The sequence below is a fragment of the Archocentrus centrarchus genome, chromosome 21, assembly GCF_007364275.1.
Source record: "Archocentrus centrarchus isolate MPI-CPG fArcCen1 chromosome 21, fArcCen1, whole genome shotgun sequence".
NCBI lineage: Eukaryota > Metazoa > Chordata > Actinopteri > Cichliformes > Cichlidae > Archocentrus > Archocentrus centrarchus.
In genome coordinates, this window is record NC_044366.1 from 3,310,796 (window position 1) to 3,338,749 (window position 27,954).

The window sequence follows — 27,954 nt, forward strand, 5'->3', positions numbered from 1 at the left end:
GACAGTTACATACTGACAGCTGCTGAGAGAGCCGAGAACACCGCATCATATGCAAATCAAAAGATGCTCATCACTTGGACACATATGCTACATTCAGAAAAAAAGAAGAAGATTAAAACATGAATAAACTGAGAATATGACAGCACAGTTGCTGGATGAAGAAATTCACAGCCTGACTGAAGACGCAGACACCAAGATGAACATGAAATATGAAATTTGGGGGTCGGCATGAGAAAAAGAACCACATCAGTAGATTGGGAAGCACAAAAAAACCCCCCAAAAAAACCAAAACAAGCTTCTTCTGAAAACCAGAAGAGAAGAAAACCAGTTTTGGACAATCAAATAAATTCTTTATTCACGTTCAAACAATGCATTACCCTGATATCAAGCCGAATTTTTATGAGGCCTTCAGAGTGGCTGTGCCGATCCTTTTGAAGCTGAATTGTGAAAACTTAAATAGAACACGCACACACAGAAAGATGGAATATGCAGCGATTCTCAAAATGATCTCTGCGCTGCCAGAGACGAGGCCCCGATTTTAAAGGCTACTTCTGAGATTTATAAGCTGGTGGAAACGAGCTAATGTGTAACATCGAGGCCCTTTGAAGAGTATCTGCAATCCGCTGTCACTCGGCAAAGACAGCAATTAATTCTGTATCACAGGGGTTCCAATAATATGCAGCATTTTAGCACTCACAGAGAGTCGGGAAGTCTAGAGTATGGACTGTGTTTTATCTTTTCATACGGCCAAATTTACATAAAAATGAAACCACAGTTTTGTTTTATTACACACTTTGCATGAACAGGAAAGATAAGCAGAGGCTTTGGACTGTGCGCTGTGAAGATCAGGAGTTAAATTATAACATTTCTCATGTGCAGCCCCTGCAGCTGAGGCAGCTCCACGCAGCCTGAGGCTACTCTGAAAATTAAGTTTCCACTGGAAATTCATGATAAATATGAAGTGACTTGTTTCCCTCATAAATAAGGTTGTGTGCCAACAACTTCTTAACAAGGGCCAAATGTGCATTATCTCCATCATCTCCTCCAATCAGCTGCAAAACAGCAGACAGAAGAGAAATGAGCTTTGTGTCCTGAATACCAAAAAGCATAAAGAGAAAAAAAAGAGAGATGAATGTATTGGAAATTCATAGATTCATAATGAACCTAAAACCCAATGAACCGCCTTAATTTATTGCACATTTGTGACTCCACCTGAGCATGAAAAGCACCTGTACAAACCATTCAGCTCAGTAAGAATGGTAATTATGTCGAATATGAATCTGAGAGATGGTAGAAGTGCTTTTACTTTGCAAACTCTTTGTGAAGAACTTTTAATTACGACTGGATTCTCACCTGAATGGTTACTTTTAATGCAAATGAAGGAAAGTGAACACTTTTGGTACACGTGACGGAGCCGCAGCACTACTACAAAGCACTACAGCAGTACTTTGACACATGTCCTTCTACACCCGCTAGCAGGACAGATACTGATGGGCGCTGCCACGAGTCAGAAGGAGTTTTTTTTCACTTCCAGGATCCAGGGGTGTGTTTGGGCCTATTTTACCTTCTGGGTGAATGATACCTGCAGGTTTCACATTTACTATTTTTTCCATGATCAGAACACATGACAGAGACATAAGAAAGAGATATGGCGCTCCAAGAACCATGATGGGAGGTGGTGACCGTCCCTCCTCTGTTCCCAAAAGAGCCAATAAAAAGCTGAGAGGGAAACTGAAGAGCAGGATATATTTACTTGTTATGGCAAAAAAGATCTTTCTAAACCTGTTGTATTCATATACTTATATTACTGCTCTAAATGCTCCTTTTTTTTGCCCCCCCAGTTTCTTACAGAGAGGTCCATTTAAACAGATCACAACAGGGGCCGCTGAGTAGCACCAGTCCTAGCTGCCACACATTACAGAGGAGAGGAGTGTGTGGTTCTGGGGTTTCAACATGCAGGTTCACTAACGAGCAGACACCAGCTGTGGCAGTCAGGTGTGGTACACCTGGACAAGAGAGAGAGAGAGAGAGAGAGAGAGAGAGGCAGTTCTCTTTTAGTGAGAAGTCAAAGGTCAGTGGACACAATGCATGAAATAACATGGCAGTTATTCAGCAGTGTCGCAGGAGCAGCCATTGTGCACTGTGATTGGCCCTCTTGACTGAGTCATTAATGAAGCTGCTGATTTATGTAACTCACTCTAACTTGAAACCTTTCACTTCAATAATCTGCGTGGATGTCTCCAGAGTGGCAGAACTTGCTTCTAGAACAGGGGTGGCCAACTCCAGGCCCCGAGGACCCGTGTCCTGCAAGTTTTAGATGTGCCCCTGATCCAACACACCTGAATCAAATGGCTGAATTACCTCCTCAGTATGCAGTCAAGTTCTCCAGAGTCCTGCTAATGACTTCTGTATTTGACTCAGGTGTGTTGGATCAGCAACACATCTAAAATCTGCAGGACACCGGCTCTTGGGGCCTGGAGTTGGCTACCCCTGTTCTAGAAGGGCTTCAGTGATGATCTGCTGGCCATATCTCTGTGATTGATAACAGGATAACAGCTGTTTGATGGGCTGATGGTATTCAGACAGGATGCTGCACCCAGTGGACAAGCCTTCCATCTCATGTGCATCTTATAAAATTAATGTCTCTCTCTCTCTCTATGACTGTTTACACTAGTCATAAACTGTGTTACGTTCTCCTGAAAGTTCAGGAGATTTGGAGAGTCACAATGTTCCAGGTAAAAAAAGGGAGCAAAGCAGTTTCAGTTAACTGGACCTGTTAGTCTAATTTCTATTGCTGTCTTTCTATTATTGGCCTCTACTACAGTAGCTTTGCATGATTTGTAGTTGAAAATAATCCCTATTTATCTCATACTCAGTTCATCCCATATTCCCTTTAACTTTCTTCTGGTTGGCCGTCGCTGGTAAACAGAAGGTTTAACCAGCTGGTGGCAGGATCGTCTGTGCTCACAGCCAGAGCTGCAGGACTGAGGACAACCATACGAAGAGAGCCAAGAGTATGCAAAGCCAAGGATAAAAAGGAAAAGAAGCATTTAGAGTGTCACATAGATGAAGCTGACCTCATTATTTGAAACTTTGTTCATGTTTATTATGAGCGTCCACCTCAAAAGAGGTGAGCAAGCAAAGAAAAGACAAGAGCAAAGAAAGACTGGTAAGAAAACAAATAGCTCAACAAACTCCTTCACACACGGGTACAAGCAGTGAAACACACAGAGACAAACACACAGCCCAACTCCTGCACTCCTGGTGGTGATTGCTGAGTGGAGTCAGCTGCGCACAAATCATCAGCTCTACGGGAAAAAGGACGCTACCTGAGACTGGTGAGAAAAGAACACACACACACACACACACACACACACACACACACACACACACGGCAGGCCTACCAGAGCCTTAAATACAGCAGTAGGACTCAAAGCCTCTTTTTATTTTGTTGTAACATATCGCAGCAGCAGATTAAAATATCCTGTGTGATCAGGGAAATACGTTGATGTTGGTCCTGTGCTGCACAGTCTCAGTGAGCCCCTCGTCCTCTCTTGATACATTCATTCTCACACAAACCCATTAAAGTAAACACACAATACTACAAAGGCCTTGAAAGTTTACTGCAGTAATGATTCTGAAACCTTCTTCTGTGCAGTATTGTTTGCAGTACAGTATCATGACTGGAGCTCTGACAGCTGTGGCTGCACAGGTCCGAACCCCTGCAGCCTTGGGATGTCACGGCTGTAACTGAAGCTTTAGCTGTGGCTGCTGTGATGGATTTGTTTTCAATGCGAGTGAGACTGAAGCAGTGAGGGCTGAGCACTGTGTTAAAGCTCCTGTATTGCTGAGCTCCTCTAACAGGTAACATTGGTGACCACAGGTCCAAATACGACTACAGCTTAAGAGCAGCAGCCTGAATGAGAAACATATCCAAGTTCAGGTCCTCTACCGGAGGCCTGGGAGCTTGAGGGTCCTGTGCAGTATCTCAGCTGTTCCGAGGTCTGTGCTCTTCTGCACAGAGATCTCAGATGTCGTTCCTGGAATCTGACGGAGCCACTCTCCCAGTTTGGGGGTCACAGTGTTCCGATTACCACAAGGACCACTGTTACCTTCACCTTTCTCATCCTCTCTAGCCCTTCTCTGAGCCCTCAGTATTTATCAAGTTTCTAGACGTCTTCTCACTGCTGTGAGGCAGTAGTGCTAACAGCTGTGCTGCTCATGTTTTAAATTTCTGCTGGAAATTCAGAGATTTGTGCTCTGTGTTCATCTTAATGGTTACATTTGCTTACTTCATTTTTGTTTGCTGCACAAAAATGAAAAGATTAAATAAAAGAATATTTATATGCATCTTTTATCATTTAAAATAATGTAATCAGGGAGTGCTGATGACATAATCTGCCCTTTGCTGAAAAAAGTCTGGGACCCACCCAGGTAACCCGTGTTCTCCCTCCGTACCGCCTGGCTGTGAATTATTGTTCCATGGAAATACTCTTCAGGATCTTGCTCCCGGTCTGTTTATCAGTTGAACTAAAACATTTCCATGTCCTCAATAAACTGCTTGTAAATCGCCTCAGTCTTCTTGTCCGTGTTTGTATCTGGGTCCACCTCATAGCTTCGGTCTCAGGCTGTGACACCCTGCTTTTATATCAGAGCTACTGAGAACTCATCACAGCAGCCGGCCCCTCCGATCCTCTAACCGGGGTCTCCTAACTGTTCCACACAGCACAGAGGCGATCGTGCTGTTGAGGTTCTGGTGCCCAGACTTTGGACCAGCTTTCTTCAGCCTATCAGGTCGACTGGGTCTGTGATTTGTATTAAATGACTGCCGAAAGGTTAGCTTTCCCTAAATCTTTTGGCCTTTAACTTGGGCCATTTATTGCAGCTTTTTGTGTGTGTAAAAGTGTGTGTGTTGGAATAAATGTCTGACCAGTTCAAATTTATGGTAAAATACACAAAAGCAGTCCCGGCTAGAAAAACAATACTGAGAAAATATGTAATGTAACAACTAAATCAGACATCACTCAATCTGGTGATCACTGTTTGTGTTTATTAAAAAAGAATACTGCTAATAATTTACGTTCAAGGCTGATAAGGTTAGAAATGGAATATTTCAGGCTCCTTCAGGTCGCCTCCTGTTGTTTGGACGTTTCCCGTCTCTGCAAAGCCCCTGGTGGTGGGAGGGGGCGACCCTGATTGAGGGACGAGCTGCTGCTTGTTGAGCTGATGACATGCCGCTTCAGCTGTTGTTGACAAGCTGCTGGTTCAGCAGCAGGCTGTCAAAACTAACTAAGAAAAAGGAAGGCACTGCTTGAAAATGGTGCGCCGTGTCACGGACGGGTGAGACCACAAAATAAGAGCCAGGAATATGTTACAGAGCCATGATTTGGAGGCTTTTCCAACACAGTGAGACACAGACACGCCTGCTGCTGTGAATAATCACATTACTCTCCTCGGTAATGTAACAGAGTGCCTGCACATTCTGACCCGTGTGTTAATGCATTACAGGACATTCTGGCAAAAGTTGAGCCTGATTCGACTTGTTGTTGGAATAGTGAATTTAGGCACTCAAGCAAGAGACTGCAAATACAGACAAAGCATGAAGGCGGGGTGCAGAAAACTCTACTAAAAGCAGGAAGAGAAAGGCAGTCATGACATTTAAACACATCCAAGAGGACATGACCAATGACAAAGACTGTATATCAGACGTGGAGGTAGCCTCCAAGTCCAAATCCAATGGACCCTCTCTCAGCCGGCATTTTAAACTTTTCACAGTAGGCGTATTAACGAGGTCTCGTTGCACTTAGAGGAGGTGCAGGCTGGTTCACTGTCACTGGGGCTCTAAATGTAACTGAGCCATGATTAATACAACTGCTCTTTCCCTGTGAAAGGTCTGCTGTGAAAAAGGTCTGAGGGGTGAACTCCCATAAACCTGCATTCTTTCTCGTGGTTAGCAGGAAGGCACAAAAAGTCCAAGCACAGAGACCTCTATTTGAAATAGTTTAACTTTTTAATGTGGCGTTTAAACAGAAGTATGATAAATACATTTCTATTAATGGGCTATGTACCACAGGCCTTTAAGGTGACAGTAATTGAACAATTATTTAAAAAGCCATCAGTGACCCAGCTGTTTTAGCTAATTATAGGCCAATCTCCAACCTTCCTTTTCTCTCAAAGATTCTTGAAGGAGTAGTTGTAAAACAGCTAACTGATCATCTGCAGAGGAACGGTTTATTTGAAGAGTTTCAGTCAGGTTTCATCAGTGTACAGAAACAGCATCAGTGAAGGTTACTGCAGCACAGTTTTAACGGTTTGAATCAGCGCCTTGAGGTGGCTGTTTGTTGTGATTTGGTGCTATATACATAAATAGAATTAAATTGAATCAATCTAATAAACTCCAATTTGTTCATGTACAGTAAATCAGGAGTCTCGGAGTTCCACAGGGTTCTGTGCTAGGACCGATTCTATTTACACTGTACATTTTATTAGAAAGCATAACCCTACACACTTTAGAAACATGGTGTCTAACCAGATACTTACTCTGGATGGCATTACCATTGAGCAGGATATGTCCTGCAGTGACTGGTGCGATGTAAATACATTTTTAATTAAATTAAAGTCAAACCAAGCTGGGTCACATGGTCATATTCCTTTTAGTAGTCTTGATGTTATTTGGAGCCCTGTGGACTTTGTAGGTGGTTAAGACGTGTCTCTATCTGTCCTCAGTAGCTTAATGTTAGCCTGGTTTTAATCAAGGAAAGCTGGATATTAATTTTCCAACATTAGATTTTCTAATATAAAGTTAAATCCACCTTTGTTTGCCACCAGGGTGATTTTCCCATCTATTACAACCTTTTTTTTTTTTTAAATAATAGCTATTAACTATTGGCTAATACCTATTACGTGACCAATTACAATGGCACAAAAACATTTTATTTTTTTATGTTAACTACTAGTTTATAAGTTTATCTTTAAGAGCACAAATGAAAACCAGCATCTTCATCACCTGAAAACATCTGGACTCGTCTGTGTCGTCTAAGTGATGATTCTTCATTTTGTGATGAATAACATGGTTACAGTCCATGATGCAGAAGAGCCTCACACACTCCTCTCCCTGATGAATGTCCTCACAGACATTTCGAACACTTTGGACATCAGTGCCCCTCATGAGGAAATTTATGGCATAAACCTCTGAGCACCAAGTCACCTTTGGAGTTTTATACCCGTGCACCCAGATGAAGGTTAACCTTTGGCCTGTTATGAGCTGCCTCTGAGCAGTTTAACATTATCTTTAATCAGTAATTTCAGACTCCTACCTTCACCGCAAAAGGGCACTCGACTGTTGTATGCTGTGGAAAAGTGGCTTTTGGGCCCATTAAAATATTCCTCATGTTTGGAAAGGTTCTAGTGAGCTGTGAGCAAATAGGCTAATTGCAGGTCTTGACTGTTGCACCTTAACAGGCTTCATAGCTGCAAGACTGGGATGCTTTATATTTTCTTATGGCTTCATAATGAATTTGCTCACCTGTGTGTGTGCCTGATGTGTGCAGCGGGGTGTGGTAGTTGCAAGACTGGCATACTTATTATAAAGTGACAAAATAAATAGAAAATTAACTAAAAACTTTATGCCTTTAATACCCCCCCCCAATCTGCAGGTCTGAACAGAAAATTCAGTCCAACTTTACCTCAGAATAATGCAGCCTGTGCAAACAGTGAACACCATTAAGGGAACATGTACAAACTTAATTCAACTCCTTATTCCACACGAGCTGCTCTTTCCTTTCTCAGCTCTCTCACAAAGTGTCTGACCTGCAGGTATTGAGAGAAATCTGTCCCTGACAGCCCGAATTTCTCCTAAAGCTTCCAAAGTGATGCAAACACGCCATGAATGCAGCGGCCGTCTGTCAGGGCAAGCAAATAATTGTTGTTAAGATAGTAGATATTTATTTAACTGTAGAAGTATTAATACTGTACAATTCTTCATGGAGGAAGGAGTGCAGAAAGGTGAAGACGTCCATGCAGAGCACAGACAGGCAGCACAAATGTACGTTTTTATGTGATTCAGTGGATCTCGTTAAACTGTTAAATATTAGATGTTTTTGTTCGTGTGCATCTCTCGTCTCTTCTCCTGACTCCTCCCATCATTCAGAGGCTCCACCTCAGTTTCTTTTTCTTTCATGTAAATATTACTAATGTTGACTTTTTGTTTATTTTTATTGGTGATTGCCCATACTTGATTACTTCAGTCTATTGATTTAGTTTTATGTATTCAGTGCTATAATCTCTGCTGATTGTGTCTTTTGCAGCACTTTGTGCTTCATCAATAAAGTTTTTCTCACTTGTTTTTTTTTTTTAAACCTTTCACTGGTGACGTCCTGTGTAAGACTGACTGAACAGGTGCTGAACTGCTGAATGATGAATGTTTTCCTCACCAGCTTGTCACTCTGTATCAAATTTAATTCCCCATATGAAGAGCTGCTGGGCTGGAATAACTGGATTTCACTTAACTCAACACTGATCATTTGTAAGGCGACTTTCCCGAAGCAGCAAAATGTGATGAAGTTGAACGTCAGAGTCTCGAGCGTCAGTTTGGTCCTGAGCGCTGCTTTGTGGTTGTTTGGCACAAAAAGCTGAACTAACATGGATTTATAGGATCCCATCATGCTTCTGACACTGGCTGCTGTTAGCAGCTCCCTCGGGACGCCTTATAAAGCAGCTCTGTAACAGCAGTATTTACAGCAGTACCACTGAGCAAACATTTCATATGACATTTTATTCATTCCCAAAGAGGAGAAGCACATTTTGCAGCATTGAGCTGAGCTGCTTTTTTTTTTTTTCCTTCCCAAAGACTCGGGGAAGAAAATGATTTTGTTCTCAGGACCACACACAGGCAGAAACACCATAAAGAGTGCTGATTACATTAGCTAAAGCTGTTATTGCCTCGATGCTATTACCTCTAACTCCCATGGTGATTTCCTGTTAATAGAAAGGTGTGTAGCTCTCTGCATGTGTGGGCGAGCGCGTACTGCACGCCTACAGCTGCGGGTTTGTTTGCATGTATTTGACATTATTATTTTCTGACTGCAGGTCACCTTGCAAAACAACAGCATACATTTTGCACTGTGTTAATTGTAAAATCTCAATTATTTCTGGCAGTCAATAATCATGGAGTCTAATGGGTTTTGTGGGTTTGTGTCACTGACATGCTTTGGAGAAATGAGCTCAGGTGTGGTGATATGACAAGTGAAAATGCCAATTTACTGTAGTGTATCTGAGCTGACCTTATCAAGGTCCCGGATTTCATTATTCCATAAGAAATGGCTGTTCATTATAAGTTTAATTTGACAGTCCAGTGGTGTGTGTCCTGGTGAACTTCTCATTAAAGAATCATAATTAATCATAGCGTGTGTGTGACTGATACGGCATTTCACAAACAGGTAGCCTTTAGCGCAGCGCCTCTGTGTGAGTGGAGCTCTAAAAACAGGGCTGTGCGTGCTCTTACAGGGGAGTCACGTAAGAGAGGAGCAGGTTTTCGAGATTCAGCGCAGACCTGACAGCCTGACAGTGAACGCTGTCGCTCCGGCGGCGGCGGCCTGCAGAGGTGCAGTTGCAGGGGTACAAAGGCGACACGAATGCGCGCAGCCGGGGTTCAAGATGCTCAGCTGGTGAACTGCTGAATGAAGACTCGAGTTACTTCACACTTTTCACAGGAGTTCCTGTGAGGAATATTCAGAAACATCGGGATGCCCCTGCTGTCAGGCACAAAGATTTCAAAGTGACAATAACATGAATGCAGATTAAATCTGCTCCCCAGCAGATTTTTAGCTTCTGTTACCAGAGTCTACAGGTTGAAACAAGTTCAATATAAGACTTTAAAATCCTTTTTCAATAAATCAGAATCTAAATGTGCTTTTCAAGCAAACAGACTGACAGCAATCAGCCACGTCTCTGGACTGTGACAGGAAGCCCACGCAGGCACAGGCAGACCTGAAGGCTTCCTTCAGACCAGGAACCTTGTTGCTCAGGTGACTGCGACCTGCCTCAGAATGAACAGTCAGGTATGAGGATGACTCTAAGAACACTGTCCACATCTAAAAATCATGACATGCAGCAGTTTTCCTTTCATTTCCAGTCATTTTAACAATAAAAGCTTTTTGTCATTAAACTCCATTTTCATAGACCAACTGTCAAACAAGGCCTTTTCATTCTTCATCACTCTGAGAAGTTCTAACAGTGCATTAAGCTGCAGGTCCTAAACTGCTCCCTGACCCCTCCCCCCACACAGCCACTTTGTTAGCTAATGAATCTTATTAGCCTACTGTTTCCAGATTTTACATCTATATAAAAATGGTGTGAAAGGGGCAATCAAATATAAAAAAGCTTAAACAAAAATGATATTTTAGTTATTTGGTGATCTGCACAGGGTGCACCCTGCTGTTTGTGTCAGCTGGGTAGGCTCCAGGCAGTTTACAACCCTGAGCTGCCTAAGCAGTTAATAAAATGGATTGATGGATATCTATCCACAAATGTCCACTCATTGACTAAGTCGTTCATAGCTGTAAGTCAGGGGTCTCAAACTCCAGGTCTGGAGGTCCGGTGTCCTGCAGGATTTAGATGTGTCCCTGATCCAACACACCTGAATCAAATGACTGAATTACCTCCTCAGTATGCAGTCAAGTTCTCCAGAGTCCTGCTGATGATTCTATATTTGACTCAGGCGTGTTGAAGCAGAGACACATCTAAAACCTGCAGGACACCGGCTCTCCAGACCTGGAGTTTGAGACCCCTGCTGTAAGTGAACACGTTAGGCTCAGCTCACACAGGCCTAGAGACTGGCTGGGGACTGCCTGGCAACCACTGGCTTCTAAGAAAACGAGCGTTCCCTGACCAGTTGGCAAGAGGTTATTGGAAGTTGCTTGAAGGTGAGGTTAGTTGCAAAGAGCAATATGATGCTGCACTGGAAACCTCCTCGTGACTGCTTTGGTCACTTGCAGATTGCTATGGTCACCCATTGACTGTATAGAAGACTGCAACTTGTCTGCAAACCCTCCCCAACGACTCACTAAGCTGTTTTGAAACATGTTTGTTTCAGTGTTATAGGTTCAACTTTGAAGATGAGCAATCGTTGTTTTTTGTTTGCATCATGCTTTTTCACATTTTACTACTGCTCGGACATTAGTTAGCAAGTATTTGCAGACAAGCTGGCAGCGATCAAAGCAAGTGTGAGACAGAGTTCACCTGCAACAGCCAACAAACAGGTTGCCAGGGGGAGGTGAGAAAAAGCAGCACTGGGAGCTGAAAGTCACACTTATGTGACTAAAACCATTTAAGATCTATTTAACTTCAGTTTTACACAGTATAATAGTTTTTAATACCTTTTATTAGTGAACAAGCATTGAAGGCTGATTATTAGAAGTGTGACTGTAGGAGAAAAAATGCTATCACATAATGCTACATTTTCTTAGAATTAAGAAATAATCTTGTATCCGATCAGACTTGATTCATTTGACTTTGAATGATATTAATGCTGCTTTTCAGGGAGTTTCAGGCACAAAGAATAAAAACTAACCACAGTCTCAGCATGTGTGGAGCCTTCGTGACCCTGACCTTCTGTGTTGGTGATTAAAGAGAACTGAATTTAAAACAGTTATTGGCACGAACTGACAGAAAGTGTTGTGCAACTATCAAACTGCAGCAATGAGTCTCTCTAAGCTCCGCAGGCTGCCAGGAAACATTGTACCAGCTAACAAGCTAATAAACACGGACCAGTCTTGCCAGCGTCGAGGTCAGCAGTCAGCCTCTCCTGTGTGCTGATGAGCATGAACAGAAAGCACCGACAGCCTTACAGGTAAGGGAGGCGGTATAATCAAGAGCACGGTGGAGTTCGGTGTGCTGCACACAATAAGTCCTGAAGAGGAAAGAATCCCTCACCACCTGAAGCGCTACAGGTAAGAAAATTTCATCCATTACTCCAGCGAGGATTTCGGTTCAGCTTTTTTTCTTTAGTTAAGCTGGAGAAGGTCGGGGTGGGAGGCTGTGTCCATCTCCCAGCCATTACTTTCAAGCACTGCGTACCATAGACTGCACATAGAGCACATGGTGTTTTGACCATTTCATATCTTGGAGCATTTTGGCTAATAAGGAGGAGCGTGAAGTTATCAACTATCAGGTAGCAAGATTTGTTAGCAACCCACTTACCTAAACTGTACAGGTACATCGCACAGTCAAGAGAACAATAAAATCCCAGAACTGCAAAAACTCCAGAGGAAACTTTTTGGAGAGTCTCTTAGTAAAACCAACACCACAGCAGCCATATTGTTTTTCAGATAATTGCATTAAAAAACAACCCAGCAAACAAAACTACAACCACCTGAGTGGGCACACCTGTTCAGCTGCCACGCCTCCTGAATGTTAAAAGAACAAACAAACAAAAAAAACATGCACCTTCAATACTGTTGACATGGATGCAATGAGCCATAGAGACAGTAAATATTTTATTATCCTTCTGGGACTTTAGAAGAGTTACATTGTTGCACTGAAAGATACTTTTTTCCTCAGTTCTTGGGAGGATGTTTATTCCTGCTGCAAAGTTATTGGAGTCTTTGGGGACCGACTCAGTGCTGCAGCCTCAAGTGGACATGAGAGGCTCTTCGGCCATAAAACCGTCCATTCACACAAATTCAAAAATAAGGGAACAGAAAATTTGTTTATGTGTTACAAATTTGCAAGACTTCACATTATTCTGAAAGTAATCATTTTTCCATTGCTGTCACCTGCTGGAAAGCTCGACGCGCTGACCCAGCTGCCACCAAGTGCTCGTTTATTACTGACAGAATCGGAGATTACACAGAGCAGACTAAGATTTGGTACTGTTGAAATAAAACCTGAACACCTGAACACCGGGTTAATTCTGAACCGGGTCATAGGAGAACTGCGATGCAGCATGAGGAGAGCTGGCCACGGACGCAGACCATGAATCACAGCTGCCCACACAAACAGCTGAGCAGCACTTCCTGTGTTTCGTATCTGAACTTCAGAAATATCTCAGAACAAAAAAAAAGTCTGAAAAATCTTTACTGAACAGTTTCTGATGCATAAACTGTAAATAAACAATGCACACGTTGCCCTTGTCCAGCAAACCTCTCAGCCATGAGGAGCCCAGCCACACATGCCTGGAGGTGGGGGGTGTGTGATCTGGCCAATCATCCAATGAAATTTGCTCCCTCAGCAATGCTGACGACTTTTTAATCATAAGTTTAATCATTTATAAAAGTGCTACAAGTGACTGTTGATGCATTTGCATCGTTATTAAAGCACAATAATTCACAGACCAGGCACAGTTTGACATCTTCAAGATTCTCAGAAAATAAACAGAGCGATAAATAAAGTGTGTTTCTCTGTGTGTTAATATAGAAGTTTTAAAATTTTAGGAAACATTTAGTATAAAAATGAAGATTTTTTACTTTAGCCTTGTTTTCAGATCCTGCATCACAATTATCACAATTATTATGACTGCATGTATTTTGTATATATGTGGACATATGTATGTGTATATAAGTATATGCATGTATACTGTTTTTATGTGTATATGTATAGATTAGTACTTGTGTATTATTTATCACATCTGTGTAGCATTATGTAGCATCATGTTGCACAGTCTTTGCATTACTGTCGCTTTACACACTAGTTCACTTCAAATTGCCCTTTGTAATTATATTGTTAATCCTTCAATGTTTACTTAGTTTAAATAGCTCTTTCTAATTATATTGTTAATTTTGTCTAATGTTTCTATACTCTTACTTTAAACACATTCTATTTTTGTATAATATATATATTTTTTAACTACTCTGTAGTTTTTGTAATTAGTGTGGCGGAGCAGTCACTAAAGCATTTCACTGCCAGTTGTACTGTGTGTGTGTCAAATAAATCTGTTAACCCAGAACCATAAACAGTATCAAACATGGACGTAGCCACTGTGACTTCACCCATTAGTCCTGTTTTCACTGTCGCCATCTTGGTGTTTTGAAACTGGATGTGACAAGCAAGGGGCGGATCTCACAATGAAACCACGCATTCATTGGCCACCAACTTATGATTGACAAGTGGCTCGGATAATCGACAAGTGGCTCATTAATCGATTCTGATTCTTAGAACAACCAGAATGGACTCAATCTTCTATTCAGGGGACTGAAAGCAGCGACTGAGACCAAAAGCTCATCAGGAAAGTGTTCACAGAGCTCAGAAAGGTTCTCTCTGCTGGAAACACTCCGTTAGGCTGAGAGGAAGTACGGGACGCGGGACACATGACGCCCGCTCGCTCGCAGTGGCTGCTTCAGACGACCTGCCCTGCTCTCACACAGACTCACAGACTCTGCACTGACGAGCGGGTGCAGTAAAAACTGTTTCTGTCTGATCATTTGCATTTTCATTTGCACGTCCTCTGAGTGAAAAAGTTTGGGGCTGCGGTGCATCTTCAACTCAAATCAGGCAGATGTGTTTGGGATGAAAAGAAAATTACTTGTAATTATTTTAATATTTTTTAATTGCAACTTTTATTCCGCTCTTGGGTTCAGGCTTGAGATTGTGTTGTGCCTTTTCAAATGTAATTTTTATCACCACCCGGGACAGTAATGAAGTGAAAGCAATTAGAGTATTACAGTAATGACAGTGGATCATGAAGTCATTTAGAACTATTAAAATACGAAACGCAATCAGGTGATTCACATCAGTTCATTACTGGGATCATGAGAGCAACAGGGGACCTCAGCTACTCCTGCACACAGACGTCCTTGGACCTGATGATTATCCTCCATTGTCACCCCCTACACACACACACACACACACACACACACACACACACACACACACACACACACACACACACACACACACACACCTCTTCCTTCCTCCTGTTCCTCCTTCAGGTGTTTTCCTCTCCTCCTGCCTAATGATTCATGCTAATTGTTTTTAAATGGGTTTTTTGTGCTGGTGCACCTTCCATCTCTTCACTTCTATTATATTCACTGGACCATGAAGAACCAAAAAAAATCACACAGCGGCTGGTCAGACCAGAATCAATACGTCTAAATACATTTGTAGGGGTACTCTGCCCCCCCCCCCCCCCCCCCCCCCCCCTTTTTCAGCCTTTACATGAATAGAAAAGAACAAAGAAACTGTTCTGGTGTTGGTGATGCAGTGTGCTCGGCTGCGTATGAACCTCCAATTCTGGCATCACATTACGTGCCAAATGCAACAGAAGGCACATTTCTTTCTTCCTTAGCCGCTGCAGTTTAAGTGGAAGATAATGAATGGCTGTGAACATGAAACGCTGTGTCAGTTGTGTGCTTTGTTATCCAGTTCATGATTATAATTTCTGCTACAGTACATCCCAGCTCCATATGGCACATTTTAACTTTCCATATCCCTGCATAGTGCGTGACATTATCTTTTATTACTTCCCTTGTTGGCAGTGACACAAGAAATGAGAAGTGCCAAGAAGCTGAGCCTAGAAACAATGCTCGCAAGATGAAAGGAACAGGTGGGAAAAGGAAGGGGAAAGATTTTTAAAACGAGTATATGTGTCTGATTTTTTCCCCTTTTCCTCCAGCAGCTGTTCACGGCTTTTTAATTTCATCTGAGACTGCTGAGCGTGATGAGCTTAGTCGTGTTCCGAATCCCTTCACGCGGGCTTCTCCGGTGCACCCCCCACCCCACGCTCTGATGGAGCTCCATGAATTCCCCTTATTGCTGTTTAATGGAGATGGGTACCCAAACAAATGAGCAGCCTTTGCCTGGCTCAGCACCACGGGTTCTCATTAATCTGGATGCTGAGACGCTGATGGCACTAATTTTTCAGACTAAGCGGCGTCTGCGCCTTCGCTGCTTCACGGCACTCCCACAACAAGAGAGAATTCGCTTCAATCAGAGACACAGCCCAAAGGCAAAGAGGGTGTAGTGTTCATGTCACACCTGGTCTGTTGAGCTCTCTGCCTCGCTGTTGGAAATCTCCCCCTACAGTGCCCATCTGTGTCGGTGGGAAAGCACAAAGTGATGCAGGCGTGATGAGAGTCTCTGCCTCAGTATTAAAGGGATTCTAAAGAGAGACATAAGTGCAAATTACATTTGAAATAAAATGTTTTCAGCTTCAGTTTCCTGAGTAACTTTTTAAAATTAAGGCTAAAAATAAGAAGCTGTAATAACCAAAGAACAAGGTTATTTACCACATGGTGGATATGATGTTACCACTAAGAAGAGACAAATACACTTACCACAGTGCAATGGGGTCTTATAACAGTCTCACAAATGCATAAGTCAGTGCTTTAACTGTAGCTCAAGAATTAGGGGGGGGGGGGGGGGGGGGGGGGGGGGGTGTGTTTCTAGGTCATTATTTACCATTTTTACAAGATCTGGAATTGGCTGTGGATGCAAATGGGAGAAGGTGGAATATATATGAGGTTGTTTACGTGGAGTAAATCCCATCCTGAGTCCTGGAAATTGCATTTAGGCAGTAAAGGTTGCTGGTAATTTGCAACAGCAAATGTGTTTCATACATTTAAGTAGTTTCCAGATCAGATACTGAAAGCAGCAGTAAAGCTCCCCAACAACATGTCCTCACAGTCACGTTTACAGACTGGAGGCAGAGGGATGTAAAATGACTGCTCGTTTCATTGTTATTTCATTTCATGTGACCCAGCCCAGTCTCACAGCAAAACGCGAAATAGTCGTGATCCATTTGTTCGCGCTTAGAGGAAAAATGAGCCTTCATTTGTGTCTAAGTCAGTACAACAAAAAAACCTGCATTTCAAGTGGGTGCAGGTGTGAGGGGACGAAACACTGTATATAAAAGATGTAAGTAGAAGCAGTGACGTCACTCATTGGTCAGGAAAGTCTTGTTTTTGTGTTTTCTCTCTCTCACCATCTCGGTGTCTTGAAACAGGACGAGCGAGAGGCGGAGCCTCCCGAGAAACAGCTGAACTCTCATTTATGGTAAATCACCATCGTGAGGCGCGCCGTGCTTCATCCTCCCTTTAGATGTGACCATCATTTATAAAATAACCATCACTTTTTATTCACTTAAAGCTAGTGACTGAGACCATAAACTCATCATAAACTGAGGTCACAAACTGAGTTCCACTTCTGTTGCAAATACAGGGGAAGCCCCCTGCAGGCCATTAGAAAGAATGAAAGCTTAAAGCACTTCGATACTGGCTTCATGTCCACCTTTGACATAACACGTACCGACGGAAGCATCGCACACATTAGCTAAAAAACGGGCGTTTTGACACAAGTCACAAATGTTAAAACCTTTCAAACACAAGTGTCAAAATCTTGAATCTGGTATATCATACTTGATACATGAGTTTTTGAGACTTCTACATCATCAGTTTTTCTCCCCCTAAACAAATTGCACAATACATTCTTAAGTAATAAATTGCAAAAAAGAAAAATCTGTAGAAAATTTGATACAAATTAAAACTCACATATGCAAATTAATATTTACTTTTTTTTAAATCAGAAGGTCCAATAAACACACAATTTTAAAAAGAAAAGATTTTTCTGACAATCAGACTGTAAAAATAATAGAGGAAGAGTAAATACACTGAAACCAGACTAGGGTCTGACGAAGGACTTTCCACTGACACCACAAACTCCACCACAAAGTGGGCTTGGTTGCTTTTTATAATTTGTTTGCATGGATAATGCTGTGACTATTTCACTAACTGATTTCACTCTGAGGCCATAAAACGGGAGAGGGAGTTCAGGAGTGTCAGGGTTTGGGTCACGAGTGATGGAGCGGTGAAGTGTGAGATGGACTTCTGTGCTACACCACTGTGGGGAGACAAAAGGTGAAGCTTTTGAATGACTTTATTACCACAGCAGCACAGCCATGAAGTGTCAGACCAGTGAAGTTACAGCGAGGGGTCGCCAAATGCTGGAGCTGCATCGTGCGTGAAGAGTTTCCAAAGCTCTACGGCCTCAGTAACTGCAGAGCTCCAAACCTCCTCTGGCATTAACATCAGCACAAAAACTGTGTGCTGGGAGCAGCTCCTGTAGGTGTCTTTGTGTCTATATAGTTTATATTCTGTGGGCTGGGATCACCTTGTGATGCCCTTTTCAGAGGAAGAGGAAAACACTGCTGGCTGGAATAACTTGTTTCTGTCTGCCGCCAACATAACCCTGAAAAGGGAAGAAGACGATGGATGTTTCACAAACTGCCAATTTAGGTTTTTGAGAGTATTTCATAAGCTACCGTCAGACAGCTTGGCAGCTCTTTTATGAACAAGGTAAGAACATTCACTTTCATATAATCTTCCTTGGAATATGTCATCAATGGACTTTTTTAGATTTTGAATTCAAATTTAACATTAGAAATATTAGATGTTTTGGAGACACTGCACCCTCTCATCATCAATGGGCGCTTTTCAAAGTTAAGCTGTGGCAAGCACCCCTGCTTTGCTGGAAAATAGACTTTTACTTTGCTTCAGGGCAATAAGATGAAGCTGAACTGATGCAACGACCTGTTGAAGCATCACCTGTGCAACAGCAGGTTCTTGAAGGGCAGGTGAGCCACTACTAATGGCAAAGACAAAGCTTAAGTAACTTTCAGATGGTCACTGTGCAACATCCTGACTGACTGGAGGTAAAACTGGAGGTCATGAATAATGCAAATTTTTATGTAAATAGGCTGTAAGAAAAGCCTAAAGAATTTTATTAAAGACTAAACTGTCACTGCATATAACTATGTGTCATTTATGTTTAAAAAAGATTCAAATTGAGCTGTACCAGATTTTTGAAGCTGAGAGGAACAATGTGGTCTTAGTAAAAGATTTTTCTTTTTATCAAAAATTATGCATGCACTAAAGGGCTGCTGAATGTGGAGCACATCAATGTTGTCACCTGTGAAGGTAAGTATTTATGCTTAAACCTAAAATTAAATACTTATATACGTCAAAAATGGCAGCAGTATCAGGCCATACGTCACACGTCACTGAGCTGCACAGCGGAGAGCTGGCAGGTTTTATGCCTGCTGTGATTATGCAGTTACAGCTGGTCAGAAATATGAATCTTCACTCAATTTTGATGTATTTGAAACTGCAGATTTTTTTTTTTTTTTTTCATTTTGATACATTCGCTCCATTTTTTTTGTCATAAAGGTCCAAAATTTAGATCCTATTTCCTAATTCTGGGGATATATTTGTTCATAAGCTCAGGTGAGCTGGGTTATAGCTACACATATAAGTCATTATTTGACTGCAATATGCCATTGGGAGAAATAACTGTAAAGTCAAGACATCTTCTTCCCACCGGGGGTAAAATGACCTAACTTCAGCAGCACTTCCTCATCATAACATCCTCCTCCTTCAGTCATGGTCACTGTGGTAATAATTACGTGTGAGCCAGAGTTCCCCATTCGCCTTGTGGTAGTCGCATATCTGCTTCACAGTCACCGAGCGCGGGATTCCCTCAGGGACATACTGATATGCAGAGCATCAGTGGGTCTGATGGTGCTTTCTGAGATTTATTTTGAATTTGCATAGATTTCAGTGAAGGATGTGCGCTGGGAGAGGAAGGAGGGGCTGAAAGAGCTTCCTTTTGCAGCAGTGATATGGCCTATTTTAGAAATTCAATATCTGTAGTGTGGTTGAGAGCTGGCAGTATAGATGAAGGGAAGGCGATGATGAGACCTTGCACTCGGGGGTAATGACCTCCAGGGAACGTCAGCTGAGATGTAAACTCCAAATAAAAAAAATGCAGATGTTCTTCCCAGTGGACACTCTTACTACACTCTGAGAAAATAAAGCACCTTTTTGTACCTTGAGGGGTAAAACAGCTTGTCCCTGAGGGCAGGTCACTCTAAGATGCTGCTGTTGTAACCTTGACAGAGAAAAATCACCAGGCACAGGGAGAGCAAAATACTCAGGATCTGACAGCGCTAACTGCATCACTGTGCTGCAGGAAAATTTTTAGGTTTCACTGTTTATTTAAATGACAAGCATTGAATAAATTCTGACATAGACCAGTCTGTATTTAACAGAGAAATTAATATTTTACACAATTTCTTTTAGTACAGAAATTTTCTCTTGATATCGACCATCTTAAAATCATTAACAGTACACATTTATACCCTTTATACCCGCCTGGGAAAATATTACTCACTTCACCCCATCAGTTTTAAATATGTTTGGTCAGCTATGTGATCATTTGTAGAGGAACAGTTTATTGGAAGAGCTTTGGTCAGGACTAGGATTTGCTAGTTATGGTTACCAATGATCTTCCCATGGTGGACTCATCTCTGTGCTTGTCCTGCTCAACCTCAGCACAGCGTTCAAAACTGCTGATCACAACATTTCACCGCAGAGACTTGAACATGGATTTGGTATTAAGGAACTATGCTGCAGTGGTTTGAATCATATTTATCTAATAGACTCTGATTTGTTCATGTAAATGGGGAGTCTTCTTCACACACTAAGGTTAATTATGGAGTTCCACAGGGTTCTGTGCTGGGACCAATTCTATTTACACTATACCTGCTTCCCTTAGGCAGTATTATGAGAAAAACTGTATACCTTTCCATCATCGTGCAGCTGATATGTAGATATATTTATCTATGAAGTCAAATGACACAAATTAAGCAAACTGCAGGAATGTCTTAAAAGACATAACGGCCTGGATGACCTCTAATTTCCTACTTTTAAATTCAGATAAAACTGGAGTTCTTGTACTCGGCCCTACAAGCCATAGAAACATGGTGTTTAACCAGACACTTGCTCTGGATGGTATTACTTTGGAATCCAGTAACACTGTAAGATTAGGCTTAAAACTTTCCTTTATGATAAAGCTTATAGTTAGGACTGGACCTGCAGACCCCAAACTACCCCTTAGTTATGCTGCTATAGGCTCAGGCTGCTGTGGTGCTTCCCATGATGCACTGTTCCTCCACTCCTTTTGGCACCACTGCATGTCATTAACTTTTATTTTCTTTCTCCTGTTATGTCCACGTCCCCTCACCCCCTGGCCAGTCGAGGCAGATGGGCCCCCTGGCCTCTCTGGGCTGGAGTGTGTTGGCCGTTTCTTCCTGTTAAAAGGGAGTTTTTCCTTCCTGCTGTCTCTTAGGGTTCTCTCTCTAATGTTGTAGGGTCTTTACCTTACTAAAATGCACCTTTAGAGGACGGTTGCTGTGAGCTGGCATTATATATTGGACAGAAACGGACCTGTGCCGTACTCCCATTTCTGAGAGTGCAGCCACTGCCTCTGCTGTATAAAAGCAGTTTGTAAGCCAGGCTGATTTGCATCAGTACATCTTTTACAACTTTCTGATGGATGTTCAGCATCTGCTCATTTACACAAGATGATCTCTCAGCATGAACCATCATGCTGTGTTACTCCCACTGTCTTTTTGCTGCTTGAATGGATCTGCAGAACTTCCCCAAACACCACAGATGAAACAGACTATTCAGAGAACAGCTTTTTGGGTGGAAGTGCCATCCCTGAATTTTTTGCACAGCATTGTATTATTCATGAATTGTGCAGTTTTAATTAAAAAGAATAAACAGATGCAGACGACCAAATATTCGCAATATTAGGAGAGCTTTCAATGATGACCCCCTGCTGTTTGCATTTTGTGGTGTATTTCAGACTGTGTGTAGTCCTCTGATCATCAGTGCCTTTGAAACATTAGATCCAGAGAATGAAATTCAGATGGAAGCCTTGAATTCCTCTCTGCTGTCCTTCTCTGATGGATGCCCCTCGAGGACGAATTTTAAAAATCTGTACATATTCGCAGAGCAGATAACGAGAAGGTTGCAACAAGAAAGGAGCTTTCGGGACATCGGTGATTGCTTGAGAGTGCAATAAAAATCATCAGTCCATTTACTATACTTACCCTGCTCAGGGTTCGAAAAAAAAAAAACACCAGTGGAGATGGAAATTTCACAAAGCCACAGATTGTGAAACGGAAGTTTTGTTTAAAAATCTGTTTACTTTGCTTAGGTATTAATCCAATAAAGAGGCCGATCTGTTCATGACACTAAAATAGACACGTTTTTCCTGCAAGATGGCAGCTGGAAATTCCTGTTTCTCCAAACAGCAGTGTGGACACATCTCTGCCTGTAGAATTAAGCACTAATGTAGCATCGTTTTCTCCTTCACCCTCTTTTAAAATAAATGACAAACATATTTATTAGCAGTGGCATCATGAACACATTTTCTTTGCACTCTGCACTCTCTCTTTCACTTGTATTTATTATAAAGGAATATGCACAGTAACAGGCAGCAGGTTCCCTCTGATGAATAATACGGGAGATCTCAGCTCTCAGATTCAAAATAGCCTTATGTCATCCTTAGTTTTTCTTCAAACCAACAATTCTGTCAGTAATTTAATATCGACCTCAGGGTGCTGTCGAGGTTTACCCGAAGCAAATCCAGGGATGACCTGATGAATACTGAGGAGCTTAACTGCAGCACCTGGAAATGGAAATCATTGGAAATGCATTTTTAGACTCTCTTACATTAAATTTAAGCTGATTGAAAAGCTTTTGTCAACATGCTGACTTTTAAATAAGAGTCTGTAGCCATGCTGTGAGATCTGTGAGCCTGCACAGCTGCTACGATGCTAACACCCAGTCCACAGTGACAATGGTAAGCATGTTAGCTTAGCACCAAACATTTTCCGACTAACATTTTCCAAATTTTTAAAATAAATTAAGAATCAAATGACAATAATTGGACAAATGCCACAGTGAGCCAATTCATGAGTCACTTCAATCCATGAATGACACTTGAACTCTGACCTCACCTGTGGCCTTAATTGCCTCCTATGGTGGTGCAAAGGTAGCCTGTAGATGCTACAAAGCTACTACGTCTGCATGTTGTGGCTGTGTACGGCCACCGGGGGGCAGTGAGTGTATTGCTTTGGTCTTTGATGTTTGTCTAATTTGCCTCACCGTGACCTGATCCACTTCCTGGAAATCAAACTGATGAATCACCTTGTTTAGGACCAGCACCTACAAGAGGACCTAACAGGACTTCGACACAGTGATTAAAAACAGCAGCTACATGTGTGCAGAGGTGCAAAACAAGATGATCTTCAATAGGAGATCAAATTTAAATTGTGTAAGTTTTTTGTGAGCAAAGAAAAAAAAGTGTAATTTTTTCTGCAGTATGGCAGTACAGAGGTTTAGACTTTTCAAGATAACATTTAAAATGACACAAAAGAGCAAAAATAAAATGTCTGATCATAATCTGTAAACTCCATAATGCACTGCTGATATCCTCAGAAGAGTGTCATGGAGTTTGGAGTTACTGAATATTTTATAACAGTCTCATACTGAGTAATATTTCTCTTTAAATGACCTTTAACAAACCCCATTTCCTATTTGCTTTATACATTTGAGGATAAATGTCACCACTTCAGAATGACTGGCATTTGAAAAAGCTGCTGATAGACTTCCTTCAGTGACGAAGGCCAAGAAACAAGCAGTAAAAAGGAGGTGGCGTATATGGTGGTGTGCAAAAGTCGGGTCACCTTTCAGTTCTTTATATTTCCCTTCCAAGGAGCCAGACTGTCCTTTAGGCTTTTTTAGTGTTTTTTTTTAAGCACTAATTCTCCAGCTTTCTGAAGGTCTTTCAAAGTTTTTCTTTGGACATTGGCTGCTTTTTCACTCACTTTCAGTCCAGTTCATGTTCCTGACCAGTCTGAGGAACACTTTTATTTAAGCTGTTTAACACTGACCTCATTCAAATATAAAAAAGCTCCCAACTCAAGGGAGGAACCAGTGTTGTGTCTACACATAACAGACAACTTAGCAAAGAACCGATACTAAATTGGATCTTTAAGCTTTTGTTCCCATTGCTTTAGTTGAATCTATGAAAAAAAAGATAACACAGTTTTCCTGACATAAAAAAGGATTTTTGCACCAACAAGGTGATTGCTGAAGACCTGCTAGATGAAAACTTGGCATATCTCAGCATGGTGTGCAGAGTGTCCTTAAAAATTTGAGGAAACTGGACACGTGGAGGACAACAGAAGAATAAAACTATCTACAGCAAATGAACAGTATCTGAAAATCACATCCTTAAAAAGCAGGAAAGACTCCAACAAAGATCTGACACTGAAGCTGAGAGATTCATCTGGATGCAGTGAAATTAGTCACCATCTGGAAAGCATCTGATTGGCAACTGCTTCATTATTCAGCATGACAATGATCCCAAACACACTGTCAACGCAGCAACAACAGACCTGGATAGAAAACCACACAGTGGGACTCTATCAGTCGTGGATTGGCCTCCCCAGAGCCCGGACCTCAGAGCCAAAGGCCCAGAGAACCACAGGAAGCTGCCTCAGAGAGTTCAGACTGTGCTGAAGAATAAAGCTGGTCACACCAAATATTAACCTTTAAACTCATTAGAACTGTACAAATTCTGTTTTTGCCTTAGAAACTGGATTTCCATGTATTTCAATAAATCATTGCACCCATTTCCCATTTTTCCAGGAAAAAGGAAAAAAAAATAAAACATGAAGAGTGACTCCAGACTTTTGCACAGCAGTGCATGGGGAATACACCAAGTCAGAGTTAGTTTTTCTTAGAAAATAATGGAAAGTAAGCCCCGGCAACATGTTGCATTTTTCAGAAAGACTAGAGATTGCACTGAGTTACAGAAGCTGGAGAGACACTGGTTGTCCCAGAGGCTTCTGATTTCAGGACTTCAGATCTCGATAGCAGCTCCAACATTACTTTGACTTTAGCAGCGGCACTGAAGAGGTCCTCACAGGATCAGGATCAGCATGCTGGCTTTGCAGTCACAGCCTCCCCTGAGAAATCTCCTGACTGTTTTGCATTGGCGGTTTGTTACTGGAGATGCGCTGAAATGCTGACACGCTGATAAATGTCCTGTCACCCGGGGACATACTTAATAAACATTTTATTAGCTCTCGCTAACAGCCCACGGAGGATCAAAGACATGCTTGTTTGACATTTGGATGCTTTTGCCTGATTGGCAATTCATCATCTTACTTCACACTCAAGACACACAGCAAGGTTGGCCTTCCATTCATAATTTATCTGCCTGCTCGCTGAATGCTTTCTAATTCAATAAATTGTCATGAAATTTGTTTTGGAAAATTCATAATGCCATTAATAATGTGCCTGGTCTTGAAATCTGAATACTCGAATGTTAAAGAAATTCAATTATGGAGAAAATAATTTGTTTGGGCAGTTTTATTGCTAATCTGTGACACAGTGAAGTGGCTCCTTTATTATTTGTCACCACAGAAAAAATAAACTGTGTGGTGCGACGCTGATGAAATGGAAAAAAAGAAAAAAGATCTCAACATTTGAAGATGACCACTCAAATCAAAAGATTTAACCTGTTTCAGCTGTGAAGAAGAGGCTGCAGGAAACGTGTGACACAGAGCGATAAACTGCAAACACTGACAGCAGATTTCAGCCTGTAACGCAACTCAATAAAAAATAAAAGGTTCAAATAAGTTAAAATGCCAAATGAGAGAAAAGTTTAAAATTCTGTGCACGCTGTCAGGTGTGTAGAAATTGTTATCCTTGTTATTTGGCTCACATTGTTCAGATACAGGAAACAGAACAGTCTGCTGAATGTGTATGTAGTGCAAAGAGTGGACTGTGGGGGGAAAAAGGCCTTATACCCTTATATACCCTTATATTGGCCAGCAGGGGGCAGCTCCCCTAAATCAATTTCTGTTAAAGTCACTACAGAAAACCGTGTTTAAAGACTGCAGCGTGACCTAAATCATTGTAACAGTGTGCAATGAACTCGCAGCCTCGTAGCCTTTGAAATAGCTGCTTCAACGATGAGGATCAGGTCTGTGCCCACTCGCAGTCTGCTGTACTGTGCAAACGTCTTGAGCTACCCTTCATTTCTTTATATTTTGCTGGGAAAAAAATGGGAATTAGATGCAGTGATTTATTGAAACATACATATATAAATGAAGAATGTTTATACAGTCTAAACATTTCCTGTTTCCTGGATTATTTCCTGTTTCTTAAGGACCTGACTTTCAGATCCTGTTGATCTGCTGTAGAGAGTTTTTTAGGCCTCACACTGCACACCATGCTGACATACGGCAAATCAAATCACCTTGTTTGTACAAAAATACAATTTTATGTGTGTTATTGCTGCCATTTTTGTAAACTCAGCTAAAGAGATGAGAATAAATTGTGTTTTTGCGACAGTAACAAAGTCCCTGAAGATAGCGCTCCTATAACTTCTACTTGGCTGTTGTCTTGTTGCTTCAGTTGATGGTGATGCAATTCTGCGTGCTGCAACTGCATGTTCATAATCACAAGCCCCCCCCCCCCCCCCCCCCCCCCCCCCCGCGATACACAGTTCCCAACTAAACATATGAAGTGAGTCACACAGCATACTGTTGAGAACTGTTCTGTCAGTGTGCTCACAAATACATCTTCACATAAACATTTGCATTCTGAGCATAAATTGAAGTATAAATAGTATCAAACTGAATCTTATTGGCTCTACATATAAAAGTCTATCGTGGATGGCTGCCACAAATGCCAAGCCAATGTCACACACCCACACACACACCCACACAGACAGACACACAAGCTTGATGGTTTCTCTGTGTTCATTAGTCCTGGTCTATTTTACTAAATGAGTAGGCTGATGCAGAATCAGAGCGTCCCTGCAGTGCGTCTTTCACCGTAGCGACATGATCCTAATAACAGCAGCTTTCTCTCTTTGTGTGTGTGTGTGTGTGTGTGTGTGTGTGAGGTGCGCAGGGACAGAGGGGGACCTTAACCAAGGTAACACTTGCCTCAGGGTAGTAGGAGAGGAAATGTGGCCTCCACCATTTGTCATGTTTCTCATTTGCCTTCCTTTAAACACATTTTCTTCCAGATCCTCTCTCCTCCCACACACACACACACACACACACACACACATGCATTCACACATCTATACATACTGTGCACATACGTTCATGAACAATGGCAGCCATGTTTCACATGTGAAAGGTCTCAGACAAAGTGTTAATGAGCTCCTCTGCTGAGAAGATTCTCTAATAAATCTGCACCTGAATGTGATGTTGTTTGTTGCACACTTTAACTCCAAGAAGCCGTCACTTTGCAGATTTTAATGGTGAGAAAAGGCTTTAAAAGGACTGATCTAAAGGGTCCATTTAGATATCCTGAACTGTAACAGACGGGCCACCATTTCTGGACTAAACCCAACATTTTCACTGCCACCATGTTTGTTTGTTTTGTTTTTTGGAGCCAGAAGTGACCAGAATTGGACGTGAAGGTGTTATCAGCTAACGCTAACAAGTTTGGTTAGCAAGCTGCAGCCACAGACTGTACAGGTGAAATGCACAGACACAAATACCGGTAATTAGTGCTAAATAACAGACTAATAAAATGCACAAATTTCATCGATTAAAGTTAACATACAGACATCTTGGATGGGCTGTACCACACAGTAAAGGGAACCAACACCACAAACACAGTTTGAGAGGTCCAGTCCATTGTGCATTTGGTGACTGTTTGCAAGTAGTTGCTCCAACCAGCTGGTTGTCCACAGGTTGAGCCTGCAACAACTTCAAGCTCTGGGCAACAACTTTTGATCCCAAGGTGCACAGATCGCCTGGTGAGAGGCAACAACAATCGTCAGTCATCTCCAAATCATAGTAACTGGTGTCAGTCTCAGACACGCCGGCAAAGTTTTGCAAGTAACTGGTGTCTAATTCATAAACACACAGATTGCCAAAACATTGCAATCTGAGATAATCTGCACTGATCAGTGCAACTTCTCTTCAACTTGTCTTTGCAAAAGGGACTCATCAAGTTCATTGCACATGGTTACAATAATTTTGGTCATGCTGTGCTCTCCAACCACTGTTCTTCCAAGTGGGACTGCAGCATTAGTGGAGGTGAGGCCCAGCAGACAGCTATAAACTATCTGCTGGGCCTT